Consider the following 20,415-nt stretch of genomic DNA (forward strand, 5'->3'; position numbering starts at 1 on the left):
ACTGGGAATGAATTAGTATACAGCGGGAAGTAGCACTGTGTAGATGAATGTACACAAATACTGGGAATGAATTAGTATACAGAGGGAAGTAGCACTGTGTAGATTAATGTACACAAATACTGGGAATGAATTAGTATACAGAGGGAAGTAGCACTGTGTAGATGAATGTACACACATACTAGGATTGAATAAGTATACAGCGGGAAGTAGCACTGTGTATATGAATGTACACACATACTGGGAATGAATTAGTATACAGCGGGAAGTAGCACTGTGTAGATGAATGTACACACATACTAGGAATGAATTAGTATACAGCGGGAAGTAGCACTGTGTAGATGAATGTACACAAATACTGGGAATGAATTAGTATACAGCAGGAAGTAGCACTGTGTAGATGAATGTACACAAATACTGGGAATGTTCTAGTATACAGAGGGAAGTAGCACTGTGTAGATAAATATACACAATTACTGGGAATGAATTAGTATACAGCGGGAAGTAGCACTGTGCAGATGAATGTACACAAATACTGGGAATGTTCTAGTATACAGAGGGAAGTAGCACTGTGTAGATGAATATACACAAATACTGGGAATGAATTAGTATACAGAGGGAAGTAGCACTGTGTAGATGAATGTACACAAATACTGGGAATGTTCTAGTATACAGCGGGAAGTAGCACTGTGTAGATGAATGTACACAAATACTGGGAATGTTCTAGTATACAGAGGGAAGTAGCACTGTGTAGATGAATGTACACAAATACTGGGAATGTTCTAGTATACAGCAGGAAGTAGCACTGTGTAGATGAATGTACACAAATACTGGGAATGTTCTAGTATACAGCGGGAAGTGGCACTGTGCAGATGAATATACACAAATACTGGGAATGAATTAGTATACAGCGGGAAGCAGCACTGCGCAGATGAATGTACACAAATACTGGGAATGAATTAGTATACAGGGGGAAGTAGCACTGTGTAGATGAATATACACAAATACTGGGAATGAATTAGTATACAGCGGGAAGTAGCACTGTGTAGATAAATATACACAAATACTGGGAATGAATTAGTATACAGAGGGAAGTAGCACTGTGTAGATGAATGTACACACATACTAGGATTGAATTAGTATACAGCGGGAAGTAGCACTGTGTAGATAAATATACACAAATACTGGGAATGAATTAGTATACAGCGGGAAGTAGCACTGTGTAGATGAATGTACACACATACTGGGAATGAATTAGTATACAGCGGGAAGTAGCACTGTGTAGATGAATGTACACACATACTAGGAATGAATTAGTATACAGCGGGAAGTAGCACTGTGCAGAAGAACGTACACAAATACTGGGAATGAATTAGTATACAGTGGGAAGTAGCACTGTGTAGATGAATGTACACAAATACTGGGAATGAATTAGTATACAGGGGGAAGTAGCACTGTGCAGAAGAACGTACACAAATACTGGGAATGAATTAGTATACAGTGGGAAGTAGCACTGTGTAGATGAATGTACACAAATACTGGGAATGAATTAGTATACAGGGGGAAGTAGCACTGTGCAGAAGAACGTACACACATACTGGGAATGAATTAGTATACAGCGGGAAGTAGCACTGTGTAGATGAATGTACACAAATACTGGGAATGAATTAGTATAGCGTTGGAGGTGGTACTGTGTAGATCAGGGATGGGGAACCATCGGCCCTCCAGATGTTGTGGAACTACACATCACAGCATGCCCTGCAACAGTTGTAGCATTCCCTAATAGCAAAACTGTGGTAAGGCATGATGGGACTTGTAGTTTAAAAACAGCTGGAGGGCCATAGGTTGGACATGCCTGGTGTAGATGGACAGGGACAGACATACTGAGAGAAGTGTTTAGCACACCGTGGGGATCTGTACTGTGCATTAGCTAAGCAGCAACACACAGGGACAAACCATGAGAGGTGGGGACTGGGGAGTCACCTGGGTCCCCCATGTGCATAGCACACATTCATACTGGCAGCAGTGTGACAGACAATACACAGCAACACCTACCTCCCGGCTGGCAAAGGGCAGTGTATCGGAGACCACACACAGGCAGTATACACCGGAAACAAGCAGGATATGAGGGATCACTCAGCCTCACACTTCCCTGCTGCTGCGTCAGGAGGAGACAGCCCCAATCTCACAGCACTCACAGCCTACCGGCAGAGTGACAGCACCTCCGCCAATGGGAGTGCGTCACACAATAGAGCCAGGGCCCGCAGCACCTTAGACGGCTCCTCCGATTGGCTGACAGCATTGTTGTGCCCGGGCAGCGTGTGCTGGTATGTCACTTTCAATCAGTGTTCTTGTTACTAGGGGAAAACCAGTGCTTAGGTAACAGTACGTGAGTGTGGCGGCCATGTTTGTGAAGCCTGACAGGATATATACAGTCCACAGGCTCGTACCAGAGATAAGGGCGGGGCTGCTACAGGGCAGAGCTTTGGAGAGAGATAAGATCCAATCAGCTCCTAACTGCCATTTGTCAAATGCAGCCTGTAACATGGCAGCTAGGAGCTGATTGGCTGGTGGTTTATTATCTCTCTTCAAGGTTTAGGAGTATATTTACAAAAGTGCAAATTTTTAGAAGTGGTGATGTTGCCCATAGCAACCAACCAGATTGTAGTAATTATATTCTAGACAGTGCTGGATAAATGATATGTTGAATATGATTAAGGTAACATATTCTCAATACCATCGCTAGTAAATATATACCCCTTAGTAGTTTATCTCCCACTATATCTATGGTTCATGTTGGGGGGAGGGGAGTAAATTCCCAGGTGAAAAATCTGAAACGGTTTTTCAGTACTTGTTTCAAAATAAAAAGTATTAAATTATGTAAATTTCTGTCTCCTATTCAAAGGGCTATATGTCTCCATATAGTGAGGAATTAAGAAACTTCAGCAATTAACATGCAACAGGTGTTCACTATTGCCTAATTATTTTTGGGTATATAAACGGGATGCAGTTAAAATCCCGGCGGTCGGGATCCCGGCATTCAAAATCCCGACGCCGGAATCCCGACCGCCGAAATCCCGACACATTCTCCCTCCGTGGGTGTCCACAACACCCCTGGAGGGAGAATAAATTAGTGTGCCGAGCGTAGCGAGGCACCGGGCCCGCTGCTTGGCGAGCGCAGCGAGCCCGCAAGGGGGGGCGATCCACGTCCCCCCCCTTGTCGGGATTCCGGCATCGGGATTCTGAACGCCGGGATCCCGACCGCCGGGATTCAGTACTGAATCCATATAAACCAGTCCAGTACACAGAGTGTCACCTTGTAAAAGCGGTTCCAGCGAAACGCGTCGGGACCTTCTTGTACAGACACGCCCCCACCTGGATATCCATCTGCACCGCTCCTGTGACCGGACCAGCTTCCCACAATTTTTCCATCTTAGCCTTACACAATTGACTTTTTAATGGTATCACAAAGTTTAATATCATTTTTACTACATTTATTTTATAATAAAGCATTGTGTTTTTATTGAACGTATTTATTGCATGTATCTGTATAGCGCAGTTTAAACCCTTCTTTTTATCATGAAAATCTAAAACCATATTATTCTACAGCTCACAAAAGGGGCTCATACACCAGCGGCGCCGTTCCGCCCAGTGGAAGTGCCGATCAGTAGAAGGGAAGAGAGCCCCAGGAGGATTTATATACACACAGGATGAGTGTATATAACAGGCTAACTACTCCTCACCTATATGAGGTGAAATATCACCACTGACCACTAGAGGCCACTCGACGGTCCAAAGTTAAAACTGTCAAAGTGAACGTAAAAACAGTCACAGCTCAAAGTGAAAGAACATTGCAGAAGCCGTCATTTTGAGGGGCTTTTAACTTGTATTGTTAATAAGTCGGCCCCTAATACCCCTTTCACACTGCACAAATAACTCAGGTCACTGTGCAGTGTGAAAGGGCCTTTTGAAAAATACCGGGTACAGCAACCCTGCAACCCAACCCGGGTAAAAAGAAGGGTTCTACCCGAGTCAGACCCGGGTTGCTGGGCAGTGTGTACGGGTAACCCGGCCCTGATGTTGGCCTGATGTTGACGCCATCAAGCCCCACCCCCAGTATGGCAATTCACACAATTTGCGGGTCTTCAAGGAGGGGGCGGGGCTAAATGACGCAATGTGCATTTTTGTCCCCACCTCCTTCCCCCAAAAAGCAGCGGTAAATTACCGCTGCGGCCAAGGGAATTCGGGGGCTGGAACCTGTATCCGGAAGGGTTGCCCACCTTCCGGGGGGGCCGGGAGGGGGACATGATTTCCGGGAGCCTCCTGTCCATTCCAGGAGGGTAGGCAACCCTGCGATAAATGCTCAGCTAAGTGAACATCGGCTTTGAATAAAAATCTGAACCAAGCACAAATGTAATAGCAGTGGCGTAACGATAAAACAAGCCCCCCCCCCCCCCCGGAAATTACGGCAGCGCTCCCCCACCCCCTGTAAAATGAAGCCTGCCTGCCTACCCCCCGCATGTAAAATAAAGCCTGTAACCCCACCCCTGCCTTACCCTGCTGCTTGCCTCCGCCACCTCCATCAGGTCTGTGGCCGGCACCCACACATCTGCTTGTCTCAGTCTGCTCACGACCCGTATTGTTCTGGTGTGTACCAGGCATTATTCGTTGACATCTTCTACACTCAGTGGCGTAACTATATAATTTGCTCCCCCCCGCCAAAAAATTTCGGCGCCCCCCCCTCCCCCTCCCCCTCCCCATACCTGACAGAGCGGCATCCAGTCTCCCTCAGCTCCACTGCTCCAGTCTCCGCTGCGCTGCTGCCCGGCCGCATCTGTGGTCACTGTCCCGTCACTCGCTCCCGGCGCCGGCTCCTGCTGATAATGAAAAGTGACTCTTAGAAAATGGCTGCCAAAACTCATTATCAGCAGGAGCCGGCGCCGGGAGCGAGTGACGGGACAGTGACCGAAGATGCGGCCGGGCAGCAGCGCAGCGGGTAACTATAGCACCGCAGCCCCCCCGGCGCCCATAGTTACTCTGCGCCTCCCCGCCATGGCGGGGGCTGTGGAGGCCTAGTTACGCCACTGTCTACACTGATAGCTAAATTGACACTTGCAGGTTACAATAAACAAAAATACCAAAACCCAACAAATCCTAACAAAATAATAAATCACAACAACAAAAAAATGAAAAAAGAAATTATTTTTTTACGAACACACTGTGAAGTCCAATTATGTCTAATTTGATAACGAATATTAATGAAACCTCTATCTTGATGATGTTTTCCCTTCCTTGCAGCCTAGCAGACTTGTATTATTTCTCAGTACAACAATCCCTCCTGCTCACATTTCCACATAAATGAAGCCCCAAGGTATCGCATTCAATCACAGTTAATAGCGCAGCAATCCAGTCGCTTTCCCCCCAGTCTGCTGTTTTCTGAGCACATACTGTAGCGCCTCTGCCTCCTTCCCTTCATAAATCACGCGCTTTATTTTGTTTGGGGTTTTGTTTATGCCACTAAGTTAAAACCCTTTACGGTATGTTTATGACAAGGATTTATCTACGGCACCGCATTCTGCTGTGTTATTATATCCATCTTTCCAAGCGAGCAGTCATTCCTGATCGATGAATAAAGAAGGTGACATATATATTATATACCTCAGCTGATGTACAGTAAATAGCAGCCAGGAACTGGCAGAATTCCTGAGTTCTATGACATTTTAAGTAACAGTGTTACGTTTAACCCCCAAGCGAAATGATTGGTGTTCTTCTAATCAAGGTAATAAAGTTGAAAAAAAAAAAATGTTGTTAATTTTCTTCCAAAAGCAAAAAGAAAATTGAGTTGAAAAAAATAATAATGTTAAAAGTGTTCTTTGAACTTTGAATTGCTTGTAGGTGGTTCAACAACAGTTCACATACTTATTGTCATCCCATTGTTCTCACCCTCTGCACTATGGCCCTTATTCTGGTTTGTTCGTAAAGGCAAATTCCTTCTCAACTGGACAAAACCATGTGTACTGCAGGGGGGGGGGGAGATGTAACTTGTGCAGAGAGGATTATATTTGGGTTATTTTGTTTCGGTGCAGGGAAAATACTGACTGCTTTATTTTTACACTGCAATATATCTCTCACTTTGAAGTAAAAGCCCACCCAAAGCTAATTCTCTCTGCATAAGTAACATCTGCCCCACCTGCAGTGCACATGGTTTTGTCCATTTGAGAAGGAATTTACCTTTGCAAGTGAACCAGAATAAGGGCCTATATACAGGGCCAGTGTATCTATATACAAAATTATTAATTTTGTCAATATGTTTATTATAAAAAAAACACACAATGGTCCCCACAGAGAAAAAAAAAATCACACACATTGTCCCCTAGGAAGAAAACACACACACACACACTCAAAACACTTGTCATGTTCTCCACAGGGGTGCTGACATTTCTTCCAGATGGCGATACAGGTTGGGGGTGTGGCCAAAACTGGAAGGTGTGGCCATAACCCTCTCTTAAAAATGATAGCTTATGTGGGACCAGGGGGGGGGGGGCACCACTGTCAGATCTTGTGGGCGGTGGTGGCACAGAAGGCAGCGCGAGGGTGGGTGCAGTCACTCTCCCCCACACATCATGCAGGGAGAGAGTGGACTGACTACTCTCTCCGCAGCCCAGCACACAGTAGCAGTCAGACCTCTCTCCCAGTCCGCGGGGCCCCTCCATCTCAAACAAAATGAATGAATACCTGCAGACTCCGGCCACAGCCCACACAAGTGTCTCTCCAGCCACCACACTTACTAAAGCGGCAGTGACAGAAATAAAGCTACAGCCTAAAATTGCTGATCAGAATTTGCTGCCAAGATGCCCCTAGGCTTTTCAGGTGCCCATAGGCATTTGACTATACTGTCTATGCCTAGGGATGACTCTGTGTAAGAGCCTTCATTATATAAATCATTCATTTATTATATATATATATATATATATATATATATATATATATATATATATATATATATATATATATATATATATATATATATATATATATATATATATATATACAGGTTGAGTATCCCGTATCCGAGTATCCGTTATCCAAATTATTCCGAAAACCATACATTCCAGAAAGTGGGAAAAAAATTTTTTTTTGCTAAAAACTCACTGGGGACATTTGTAACAGCATCACTGGGGACATGATATGTAACTGGCACTATATATGTTCAAGACAATGAATGCTTGGCATTCAAATTCAATATCTGAGATAGTACACAAATTTTGTTTCATGTTTTGAAACCTTGTTTTTTGAACAAATAAAATATATTTGTGTGTATTTTATGTGGTAATAAAATATATTTGTGTGTATTTAATGTGTTTATACAGCATACATGCAAGATACTTCAAAATACATAATTGAAATATTAAAATATTCCGAAATACGGAATAATCCGTTATCCAAAATTCTCCTGGTCCCAAGCATTTTGGATACGGGATACTCAACCTGTATATATATATATATATATATATATATATATATATATATATATATATATATATATATATATATATATATATATATATATACAGTGTGCTGGAATAAAATACACTTTTCCCCTGACATACAATTTGCATAGGCATAGCAGGGTATGAAAAGCACAACCCAGCCAATCGCAACATTATAGCCCCCTCAAGATCCGCAAATCGCAACTTTTACTGTACTGGGGGCGTGGCTTGATGATGTCACCCCCCTCCCATGGGAATGTAACAGAGAGTCTCCACTCCGGACTTCTCCAGAGTGAAAAGACTTAAAGTAGGCAATTATACAACTGCGTCTGTGTGTTTATACTAATGCTGCGGCTATTTTAGAGACATCTACCGTCAGCGGCACCACGTCATGACGTTTAAGTCTCACCATCGGTCGTAACATTGCAGCTTGCACAAGCTCTGTTGCAGATTTCATTTTGCGATCTAAACATGGTCTATATGGGGGTTGGGATCATTTGGTCTACAGAATGATGGTCGACAGTCATTAGGTCCACACCATTAGGTCGACATGGGAAAAGGTCGACATGGGTCTAGGTCGACATGGGAAAAGTTTGACATGGTTCTAGGTTGAAAGGGCATTAGTTCGACAGGTCGTTAGTTCGACAGGTCATTAGTTCGACAATGTCTATGTCGACAGTCAAAAGGTCAACATTGGGTTTTGAACTGTTTTTTTTTTACCTGAATGTCAACACAGTCAACATGGACACAGTTTCAAGTGCAACTGCGCTCGGCACACTATTTTATTCTCCCACCACGCCCTAGTGGATGGTAGGGCATGAAATACCGCCTGTCGGCACATGTCGGCTCCAAAAACAGTGGAAAAACCCATGTCGACCTTATGACTGTCGACCTAGACACTGTCGAACTAATGACCTGTCGAACTAACGACCTGTCGAACTACTGACCTTTCAACCTAGAACCATGTCGACCTTGTCCCATGTTGACCTAGACCCATATCAACCTTTTCCCATGTTGACCTAATGGTGTCGACCTAATGACTTTTGACCATCATGCTGTAGACCAAATGACCGCATCCCCTATATGGGTGAGCGTTAATGTATCTTTAGAAACAGCCTGTCACACACCCGCATCTGGATAGTCAACCCCTCATCCCACCCAGAAACACCCATTGAATCTCAGTCCCAATCTCTCTACGTGCAACGGTGCAAGACCTCTCTCCATCTCAGAGCAGAGGTAACCATCAGGATGGATGCGAGGTGCAGCTCGGGCCCATGCAAAGACTGAGAACATGGTTGCGTCAGACATCGCCACTGCCTGCACTCGTGAATCAGGCCCTTAGTCTGACAATAAATCCGTACACTACTGTCTAATGCTGTTTTTCACGGGCACACCGTGGTACAGAGAGCCAGAAGCGTTGATTGATGCATCTCAACATCGGATGCTATTTAAAGAACCCACATGTAAATAAATGAAAAGATTTTCCTTACGCTGCACCTGAGAACGCAGAGTAATATTTGCATGTGGCGATGAACATTTCTCATTTCATTGAGCATATCTGTGATCCCGGACGGTTCTCCTGGTGAACTGCAGCATCATTAAATCTCAGGCGGGTTCTAAAACAACCCTAAAACTGAAGCGAATTTGATACAGCTTCTGTTCCATAAAGAGCAGGGAAAATACCAGATACATTGGTTTGCCCTTTCAAAAATGAATTCATTGAATAAGAACCTATTTGTCTTTCTTGGGCTAAAAATAAAATAAAATATTCAGGGTCATTAAAGATACAGTTTATTATTCATGTTTTTTCCTACTGTAGATTCCTCAGACACTGAGGAATCTACCACAGGGCATGCTCTTATTTTGGATCTCTAGAAGAGCAAAGAAAATCCGATGGCTGAATAAGCAAAGAGGAGGCATGAACTACTAAAGGGTGCTTGCATGCTGACACTTTTGTTCGTAGGCAGGGGTATGCAAATGAGTTAGAGGATAGGCCAATCAGGATGTTTAGGGAGGAGTAGGCAGGATAGAAACGATCACGTGCTAGGGTGATCTTCCTCTTTCCTTCAGAAGCCCCACCCTCCCATCCCTATTTCTTTTTCCTCGGCGGCTGGTAAATAACGGTCATCTTGAGTATTTGATAGATAGTGGGTGCGCTCTCCCCGACATCGATTGTCATGAGCCATGCTTCTGCCCGGGAGATGGCCACACCATCGGCAAGGGTGGTTGTGCAGAGAGAGTGATCACCTGCGGTGTATGTGTGATATGGTGATGTTTACCCCCACTTTTTTTTTCTTGACTGTTCTTTGGTGCCGCCACCATTTTGATAGTCTATAATAAGTTGTCAAAATAAATTTGACATTCAAGTTTTGAAACACCAGCACTTGTGTCTGTGTCGTTATTTGTAGTGTTAAGGTACGGTTAAGTTATGTTTAAGTATGGTTTAGGTTTAATAAAGTGTTGGACATGAAGATACCCGATGATGAGTTCATGAACCCTTATATTATACTTGCTTCTCCCATAGTGGAGACCAGTAGGGTGGCCAATCCCAGGATCGGGATTGGCCAGATCCCGGGTTTGGAGCAGTGAAAAACTGCTCCAAACCCTTCAATTCTCATTTTTTTTGTAACCCGATCATACTTAAATGAAAAACAAAAAAAGTGAAAAACCCAGCTGTGAGCCCTGTGATAATAACGCCATCTTCAGCTGGGAAATCACATGTGAATCCCCTACACAGGCAAAGAAAGAAGTGTAGGGACAGTGCCAGTGTGATCAGCTGTGTGTGTGTGTTTGATGGGCACACAAGCTAATTACAGTGAAAAACATTAAACAAGTAATCATTGCAAATTTGGACGATATTATCACATCGGCATCTGAGGATGGTGATAAATCGACCCCTATTTCTGGTCAGACTCACTCAAACTGCACACGAGTGCAGCAGTGGCAAGAGTCTCTCAGCAGTGGTAGAGCCAGTCTTGGACTAGCCCGCCGGGGAACCAGGGATTCACAGTTAGGCCCTGGTGATTTATGACTCCACCCACCTTTTAGGGGGCAGAGCCTGACACAAATTTTTAATAAGTTAATGCTGCCGGCAAGTCATTTACTACTGACTGACCCGGTGCTTGCAAAATTGCTTTGGTATAGGCTGATTTCTGCTCCGTTCCCAGAGGAGTCGTGTGGGCGGGTTGGCAAGCAAATTTCGCATCACGTCATAACATAATGTACTGGACCCGCCCGCGCTCCCACCCCCCCACCCCCCTGGGCCTTTAACGACTCAGTCCGACACTGAGTAGAGCCAATTCTCCAACATTACTCACCCTCTGGATGTGTGACAGCTATTCAGGAAGCACCATCCCCAGGGTGGATCTCCCCCTGGTGTAAACCAGTGTACACTGCCCCTTATTCCAGATCCTTCCTGGGACCAACCCTGCAAGGCAAACTAGCCGAGTGGATTCCTGGGTCACTTGACCCAGATTAAGCGGCCGTTCGTTCAAATATGTTCATGTGCTAACCCCGAGAATGAACAGGGAGTTCCGGTGGTGGTAGCAGGGCGTGCCCATAAAAACACTGGGCATGTCGATGCCTGCCTGGAGCGGGGACGGCACATGATGTCAGCCCGTCCCCTTTTTTCGACCATCTCCGTCCAAGATAAAAGTATAGACTTATTTTTATCCACGAACGGAGAACAAATTTTTCGATGGTCTGCGAACATCGAATGTTTTTTTGTCCAGGTGGCCGCATGCGAGGGGATGGGCGGTATTCAATGTGAATACCGGCAACGTGCAGCGAATCCTGTTTAGGATTCGCTGCACATTCGCCACTGGTCGCCGCGTTCCGGAGCCTCGCCGGCTCCGGTATTCAACGAGTCAGGGGCACGCTGCCCCTGACCGGCGAATATGAGCTCCTGCGGCGAACGCCGCAGGGAGCCTGGGGACGGTGGCAGGCAGGGAGATGGAAGTCTTCCTGCCTGCCCCAGAACGTTTGTGGGGGGAGGTGGGCTCCCTGGGTGCCAGGCAGCACAGGCTGCCCCCCGGGGGTGCCAGCAGAGGACCGGGTATATTCACTACACCCAACCATGAATATGTAATGATCGGGTGAAGTGAATATATGAATATCTAATGAGGGGCTCGGCTTCGGCCCCCTGCTGGCTGGTCTGTGTAAAAAAATATATATATATATATTTTTTAAATTAAATATATATTCATGTGCTTACAGCACATGAATAAAAATAGCATGCCCCTCCTCAGAATAAAATTCCTGATTTTTTGACACCAATTGTAAAAAACAAAACACTTTATTTTAAAAGTTCACATTCCACTTCACCATAAAAAGATAGCGATTGCTACTCGGTGAATTATGGAGAAAAAAACCTTGAAATGTATTCGCCATCTGGTCATTGAATAGGGTGATTCACCGTTTTAGTCAGAAATTCGCCTTACAGCACAAAATCGCCATAAAAACCTGGCGAATCAGCCTCATTGAATACCGCCCGATGTGTTTCCGTATACATCCCATCGCATGCTAGAGAGAGAATTCGGGCAGGGGCGGGGCTTACCTGTTCCCCAGGTTGCGAGTATACGCAGGCCCTAAGTATTTTCCACTTTGCCGTGACCTGGGTTTCCATGGCAATATCCCGAGTTTTAGTGGCAGTAGAAAATGGGTATAAGATAATATGTGATTTAAAAGAAAGCCAAACCACTTCGCACTTCATTAGCTGTTTGCAAAGAAAACAAAATATTTATTTAATGCATTTTCATTAAAATCCATTTTTTTTTATAATGAGCTTGTCTGTGTTCCCGTCTGTAAAAGAAATGAACAAATAAACAGCACAGACCGGATAGCAAATCAAAAGTATAAATACCCATTGCGGTCAAAAGGCTTCTGTTCAGGCAAACAGAAAAACAGACATGAATAAAGCACATTCTCCTCAAACACAATTGTGTCCTTTTCTGATATAACACATAATGTAAAGTAAACAGCGGGTAACAATTTAATCCTTTAGAGGACAAACGCCGTGATGCCACAAATCCCAGCCGCCATGCGGGGTCAGGGAAGGGTCAGCGGCAAGCCATTCAGCACAAGAACTTCAGTTCATTAGTTTTGGGAACATTATTACTAGAGAACTCAGGCGGCTGAACTTCCGAAGAAGGCAGCTTGCGACAGATAGAGGAATGCTAATTAGCATGCAGGCGCACAGCGTGGAATAATGTGCCACTATTCAGTGCGCCCATTAGTCAGCCATTGTCCATACTCCTTTTAAAACAGCAATCCTACACAGAAGTATTTTTTTCTTTAACAGCGAGTCAAGTAGGGTGGATGGTTATTTTTCTGAGCTGTCCTCCTTTTCAAAGCATCTCTGGAGGGCAAACTAACATGGCTGCAAGTCACTCAGATAAGTCTGCATTTACGGAGTGGTATGCTTGGAGTCATATCACAGAAAGTCCCTCATGTTAAATTGTTATTATTTTTATTAAATTTTTATTAAATTATTTTATTTTCATGTCTAATGATAAAACGGACATCAATCCCTGTTGGTTTAGAAATGACAAACGCAGTGTTGTAATTCTACTTGGTAGTGGCATCTATCAGGGGCAGGTAAGGTTGTTGATAGGGGTTGGTACCTTTTCAGTAGGCCTCTTCGCGATTTAATGCCACGATTGTTGAGCATATGGGGGCTATTTGTCTGGGAATCCCGGGATTCTGATAGGTGGGATTTCGGCCCAAAATTGCCAGGATTTTGGGATCAGTTTGTGCTTGCGCATTTTGACCAGCAGCGCTCGTGTCAGACGCTACCTGACAATGAGGTTTTGTGGCTGTGTGGGGAGATGTTAGAGCAGCTTGTCCAAACTGTGGCCCTCCAGCTGTTGTGAAACTACACATCCCAGCATGCCATCCATAGGTTTAGTATTCCCTAATAGCAAAACTGTGGCAAGGCATGATGGGACTTGTAGTTTCACAACAACTGGAGGGCCATAGTTTGGGCATGCCTGTGTTAAAGGTAACGTTGTGCAGCCACGCACCTGCCCTTCCCTTCACCCGGGTCCACCTGGCGGCTTAAGGACTGCTAAACAGCGGTTTCCAGCGTGGCATGGAGGCCAATCCCAGGTATTGAAAAAAGTGTCCAGGATTGGCTTCCCTACCTGCAGAACTGTCAGCCATATTTTCTTCTTCCTCCGCCCTGTTGACCTTGCTGCCGGTAGGATGACAAAACCGTCCCTTAGTAAATTTACCCAGAGATGTGTGTCAGAAGTATCAGGTTGCCTAGGAGATAGAGCAGACTCTCTCTTCCTCTGAGCTATTGGTCTCTCATTAATACGAAGTCTGGATATTAGACCTGATCCAATTGGCCACCCAGATTTTAAATAACTGCTGTGCCATTGCACTTGTGCTGTACCGGTGATAGTTCCTTCCCCATTGTTGGCCAGTTTTGCTCATTTCTGATGTATTGGTTTCCCGCTTTGACGTTACTTATCTTCTGACTTTGATTCTGTCCTGTCAGCCCCGACCTTGGGATGTTCCTAACTATTTTTCTGCCTCAGCCTTTGATATTAAAGAAGTTTGCCATTTTGTTGATAGTTTATTATCTCCATTATTTCATGCTTAGCATTATCTTTATTTCTGTGGAGTGCAGTGGCACTAAAAGACTTAAGTCTTAAGGCCCCCATACACTTGTCCGACTTGTCTGAGGCACAAGTCCGACACAATTTCCCTTGAACTCCTCCGGCAGCTCTGTATGATTTGGTACTTGATGTGCCATTTTTTACATACGATTCTATAAATCGCAATTGATTTATCACCTGATCAGTTCCGATCAGATGTCATACACCTGCGATTTGGCCACTTTTTATCTGATTTCAAGCCGATTCGTCAAGATCGGATGAAAGCAGGCAAAAACTCAATATAGTATGCCCACCTTTAGAAATGTCAGTGGAAGGGGAGCTGTGGCCTGTAGAGGAGGGGCGGTGTAGTAGGGTGTCCACAAAATGAACACTTAATGGGTCCGATTCAGAATTGAACGCGGGGCTCCGAATCTTCAGATCCCAGCGACTAAGTAAATGCCACCCCATGCCACCCAGCACATGCAAATTCCCGCCCATGTGCATGTCTGCAAAATCGTTCACAGCCGTACCCATGAGGGGGAAAACCATTTGGAATCACTCACCAACGAATGGTTTTCCCCTTTGTACCCAGTGGAGAGCAAACCAGGACTTACTCAGTGTTTCAAAGACCATGGGGAGAAGGAGGCCGGTGTTGGCTTCATCCCTCCCAACAGCCGGGGAATGCCTGCATTTTCTGGGGCACTCACGGAAAACGCTGGGTTACTGTCCCCAAACGGTTGCAGGTTGGCAATAATCCTGCGAGCAGCCAGCGATGGCTAGTCAATGCTGACTTTCTTTGCCCGGATCACTCGCGCATGCACTTTTGTCTGATAATCGTCAGGACTGATTTGAGCCCAATGTCGACTAGCAGCAGATAAGGGTACCACATACATTCCCCTCTTATCTCAGCATACCCTGCTAAGATCACGCCTGTCTCCTGGGGTTGCGCCGGGTACACTGAGCTCCCCCAGAACTGAAGCACCCCTGATACAGATATTCCGCTGTTTTTGTGGCCCAGATGCGGTGCAATCTCAGGCAAAACGTGATTATTTTCATGCAGTACTTAGCTGGATTTGGCAAATTCCAGGAGAGCACGCCGCCTGCTGCGAGTTCAAGAGAAAAAGTCGTTTTCCTAAGATAATTTATCACAGAGACAAAACGTACCTCGTGACACAAATACCTATCACGGCTTTTTTTCTCCCTTTCCATATAACATGCTGCGTGTAAAGCAGAGGTGTCAGGGACCTCCATTACCATATCTTCCAAAAATAGGCTTTAATTATTCCCTTACATTTCTAGTCAGAACAAGAGGTTTTAAAGGCACTGATTAAAGCCAGGAGGAAAAGATTATCTATTAGCGGGTTCTGTCTGCTCGCGGAATGCATGTCAGGTCATTCCACTTTACTGTACAAAGTCATCTTGGGAGAATTAAAGGTCATGCCTGTGACTGTGTACAATGCTTTCTGTACCCCTGAGTTTCCCAGAACTTCTAAGACATTTGTGTTTATATTATTCCTGATTCTACTGTCATTAGCAATTACCTTGAGATTACATTTTTACATTTTATGCTAATTTGGACTATAACTAGCACATACTCGTCATATATATACATACCGGTATATATATATATATATATATATATATATATATATATATATAAATAATTGGGGAGTACAAGCTGCTTGCTGGTGTTGGTGGTGGGGCCGGGCAGCACATCACTAGGCTCCACCCAATTGATGCGATTTGCAGGTCCAAATCACGTCCACACAAATTTGCATATTTAGCTACACCTCTTCTATATGGCACTGCAATTACCCTTATCATACCTCCCAACTGTCCTGATTACAGAGGGACAGTCTGGCAAATTGAGCACTGTCCCACCCAGGGAGGGGCGACAGTTGGGGAGCCGGGCATCGATGAATAGATGCTAGGCGCATCTAATAGTGCCGATAGGGGCATGCTCCTAAAGTGACGACAATGGAGGATAGCTGCTCTAGGCCACATCCCATCCACATGAGGCCACACCCTCCCTTCTATGTCTCCTCCCCTTTTTAGGTCCAGGGAGATTATAGTTGGCAGTAGAATTTTGCAGAGGGCCCCATTAAGGGGTGTGTCATGCTCCACCCAAAGGGTGTGGCTATTTCCAATAAATGCCAAGTGCAATTCCCATCTGGTTATATATATCTCTGTTTTGTTTTTTGTTTTTCTCCAAAGAGGTAACAGCTGCATAAGGTGTGTTAGGAAAAATCAGGGAGATTTCTAGACACTTCAGGGAGAGAGGGAGATTGCTCCTATTTCAGGGAGTCTCCTGCAGAATGCAAGGAGATAGGCAACTATGAGGTGTTGGTTGGGGGGAACGGAGGTCTATGGAGTAGCTCTCATTACAGCTGCTCCTGGAGATCGAATCACCAACCGCTGCCATCCGCCGGAAAGGGGCGCACGCAGGAAATGCTTGCGCACCAATTTCCGACGGAGCCCTCCGCCACCCCCCGAAATGGGGCCTAATTCGCCCTGTTCTGATCAGATCAGAATGAATCCCTGTCACAAACGATGGAACAACTTTGGAGAGTGAATACTGCCAGAAGGAAAGATAGGAGACAGCAAATCATGGCCGTCCCAGCAGTGAGGTTTTCCTTTAATCCGCAGAGACGATCACATTTTTAGAGATAAATGGTCTCCAGATGCGTGTTATCACATAGAAGTGATTTATTAACATGCCCAACTTGATAGATGAGGTCTATTTAAAGACTTGATTTTTCTCAATAGTTCAGATACTGTAAGTAGGTCACACGCAGCCATGTTGTAAGTACATTGGGCCAGATGCACTAAGCTTCAAAAGTGATGAAATGGAGAGTGATAAACAGCCAGCCAATCAGCTCCTACCTGCCATGTCACAGGCTGTGTTTGAAAAATGTCAGGTAGGAGCTGATTGGTTGGTTATCACTCTCTATTTATCACTTTTTAAACTTAGTACATCTGGCCCATTGGGGAAGATTCTCTTAACTAAAAATGCGGTAAAAACCCAGTTATCAGGGTTTTTACCGCATTTTGGGATGCTCTAAGCATCCCCCGCCGGGTAACCGCGATGGGGGGCATCGCCAGAAAAATCTGGCGATGCCCCATAGAAGCCTATGGGCTTCTGCCGCGACCTCCCGCAGCCCTGCCCCGACCCCCCCTCACCTGTGTTCGGGCAGCACAGAGCTGTGCTGCCCGGGTCTGTGACCTCCTCCTCCCTGCACTATGATCCTCTTCCGGGTGCAGGGAGGAGGAGGAGAGCCTGCCCCTCCCCCTGCAGCAGCATCCAGGCCTGGTAAGAGAGGGAGAAGGAAGCCGCCGCTCATCGCCTGGTCACAGGGCTGGCGCCACTACTAGGCAAACCTAGGAATTTGCCTAGGGCGCCGGCCACTGGGGGGCGGTATTTCGCCCCCCTTGCCGCCCGGGTACCTGTCCTGTGGCGCTGTGCGTATATAAAGCTGGCGGCGGCGGCAGCGGGGGGTCCCTGCAGTCAATAAGAAATAACGAGCGCCATCCGCTGGGCTATGCGGAAGCTCTTCTGTTTTGGAAACACTGGCCGCATGCTGATTGGCTGAGATTCAGCCAATCAGCGTGCGCCGTGCGGCCAGTGTTTCCAAAACAGAAGCGCTTCTGCATAGCCCGGCGGATAGCGCTCGTTAGTTCTTATTGATTGCATGGACCCCCCGCTGCCAGCTTTACAGCGCCGCAGGACAGGTACCCGGGCGGCAGACACCGGGGCGCCCCCACCCCGACTTGCCTGGGGCTCTCCGGTGCCTTGCACCGACCCTGCCTGGTCACCGCAAAAGACAGCTCTTAATGCAAGAGCTGTCTTTTGTCATAATTATCGCATATGTTAGATCAAATGCGATAATTATGTTTGTGGCGATGGGCCGCGGTAAGGGGGCGCGGATGTTAATACAGTTAATCAGCTCTGTTCAGTATTAAAGGTTTGTTGTGAAATCGATGGGCTCATGTTTAATTGCAGTAAACATTAAACTAGCAAACATCAGACTCCCGAGTGGCCGACCTGTCTGAGGAACATCAATGCAGCCTACTACAGGGATAACTGTTCTAGGCATTCAATTACAGGTTGCCTTTATCACCACCTTGCTATGAAGAGGAGCTGTTAGTGCAGGGCACATTATTGTCAGTAAAACAAATGTATATGTAATCAGTTAGTCAAATGTTGCTGACATGCACACAGTATGGGGGTTATTCTGGTTGGCTCGCTTTGATACGAATTCACATCCTTGCGAGTCAACCAGGTCCTGCTCTGACCATCGAATGATGTGTAACATGCACGCAGATCTAAGGTTGCTCAGAGCAACCATAGATGTGTGTGTGAGATGAGATGAGAGAAGTGGGCGGGCAACTGACATCCTGTGATGTCAGCTGCCATCCTGTGATGTCAGCTGCCATCCCCCGGCAGCTGCGTCATCGGCCCATTAGCATAAGAATGCCCAGCATTCTCATGGAAATGCCCATGAAACACTGGGCGTTCCCATATGCTAATGTGCTGCCTCACGCCCCACCCTCTGCCCGCAAAGGATGGGTGCGCGGACAGTTTGTTCACCATGGCCGCATGCTGAGAATGCGTATGCGCAAACAACAAACATCGGTCCTGTGCGAACGAACGCGGCCCTGCAAATGGACCTGAGTAAGATCCAATAATGGTAGCACTGAAGCCCAAGAGGTGGCGGGAGCCCTGGCACTTCAGGGGTGCAGATTCCATGCGGTCTGGTGTCTGCAAATGACCCTACAAAAAATGGCCACCACCGTGCAGGAGACAGATGTTAGATGTCCATCGAGTGACCATCGAATGATTTCCCTTCCCTTCGGCCGCATGCGAGGGGAAGTGTTCTCGTACACATCCCCTCGCATGTTACTGAGGGGACGCGGGCGTCATGGGCAGCGCTGGATGCGCAGTGGGGGTGGGAGTTTGTTGGGTTGGTTTACCTGCTCGCCGAATCTACGCTGCTTAGCGAGCGGGTCTGAATCAAGGAGATCATTCTAGTTGGTGAACTCCCCCGGGGTTCAATGTTGAAGCTCTGCCCATGCGCATATTTGCTTATGCACATGTGTAGGGCTTCATTGCGGGCGCCTTCTGAGACTTGCATAGTCTCCATGGCAGACAGGGGGCGTTCACATGCGATAGGAAAATGCTGGGCGTCCCCATGCAAACACGGGTGGGCACCGGCAGCTGATGTCACCGGACGTCAGTTCTTAGAGACCTGGAGAAGTCATTTGATAGTCCGCAACCATCGAATGATTCCGGGCCCGCACGCTAGCCGGAAAATGCGCCGGGTACATTCGTCGTGCAGCGGGGGCGTGCACTCACATGCCCATCAGGCGGCGTTACAAGACTCGCTAATCACCGAACCAACGCCATAGTTGCCGACTTTTGGGCTGCCCTCTCTGGGAGAGGAACGCCAGCTCTTTGAAGTAAAGGGCAGGACCATCTATGGAGTCAAAAGAGGGCGGTTTGGGGGGCGGACCCACAGAAGCAATGCTCTATTGGGGGCGTGCCTAGAGAGATCATGGCATTTTAGCCCCGCCCCCGTAGTGCAATGCATGGTGGGGCTAAAATGCTGTGATTGCCTCATTTAACCCGTGGACCCCCCCCCCCCCCCCCCCGCCGATTTCCGGGACCCTCCCGGCCATTCCGAGAGGGTAGGCAACCCTGACTAACACTGCTTAGCCAGCCAAGCAGAATGACCTCCCAAGCCGCTAGTTTCAGTCCTGTATATTATATACTATTTTATATATTATAGAAATACTTCTGTTTTACAGATTCAGCATCAAATGCATATACACGTATGTTGTTGTTTTTTAAATGATACCACTGATAATACAGCTTCAATGCAGATTGTGTGGGTCTAACAGGAACAACCTAATTACAGTATAACAATAACTATATTAACTTTAAATGACACTGTTACTGGTTTCGGTAGAGCTATACCGCCACTGGCGCATACCGTATTATGATTTCACTTTCTTTTGTCCGCACACATACAGTGATGTTATTTAAACATCCATAAAAATACCGGATATTATTTAACAAAGCGCAGACTATAATTTGGAAGCGTGCAACATCTGAATAATGTACTTTGATTATTAAGAATTAAAACAACCCACTAGTTACTGTAATTATAATGCCATAGAACTTGAGAAGGATATCTGGTATGGAATGAAGTAGTATAATTACTAAGATAATCCTAATTACTGTATATACAAGATGCAATTGATCACGGCATTAAACATTCATCCGATCTGATGACATTTTGCGGCTAGGGATTATTAAACCCTGCAAAAGA

General features: G+C 46.0%; 1 protein-coding gene across 4 annotated transcripts in view; it reads right to left on the bottom strand.

Annotated features, from left to right (window-relative positions):
* Nucleotides 1–20,415, bottom strand: part of EFR3A (EFR3 homolog A) — a 174,112-nt gene that overhangs the window by 121,052 nt on the left and 32,645 nt on the right. For 2 of the 4 annotated variants that reach the window (XM_083144868.1, XM_083144869.1), the window contains exon 1: nucleotides 2,053–2,232. The exons of the other annotated variants lie outside the window; for them this stretch is intronic. The gene's annotated coding sequence lies outside the window, so the exon portion shown is untranslated. Of the gene's footprint in view, nucleotides 1–2,052; nucleotides 2,233–20,415 lie in introns of those variants that run through there. 4 annotated transcript variants of the gene reach the window in all.

The sequence above is a fragment of the Crinia signifera genome, chromosome 5 (genome assembly GCF_055691185.1).
Source record: "Crinia signifera chromosome 5, ASM5569118v1, whole genome shotgun sequence".
Classification (NCBI taxonomy): Eukaryota; Metazoa; Chordata; class Amphibia; order Anura; family Myobatrachidae; genus Crinia; species Crinia signifera.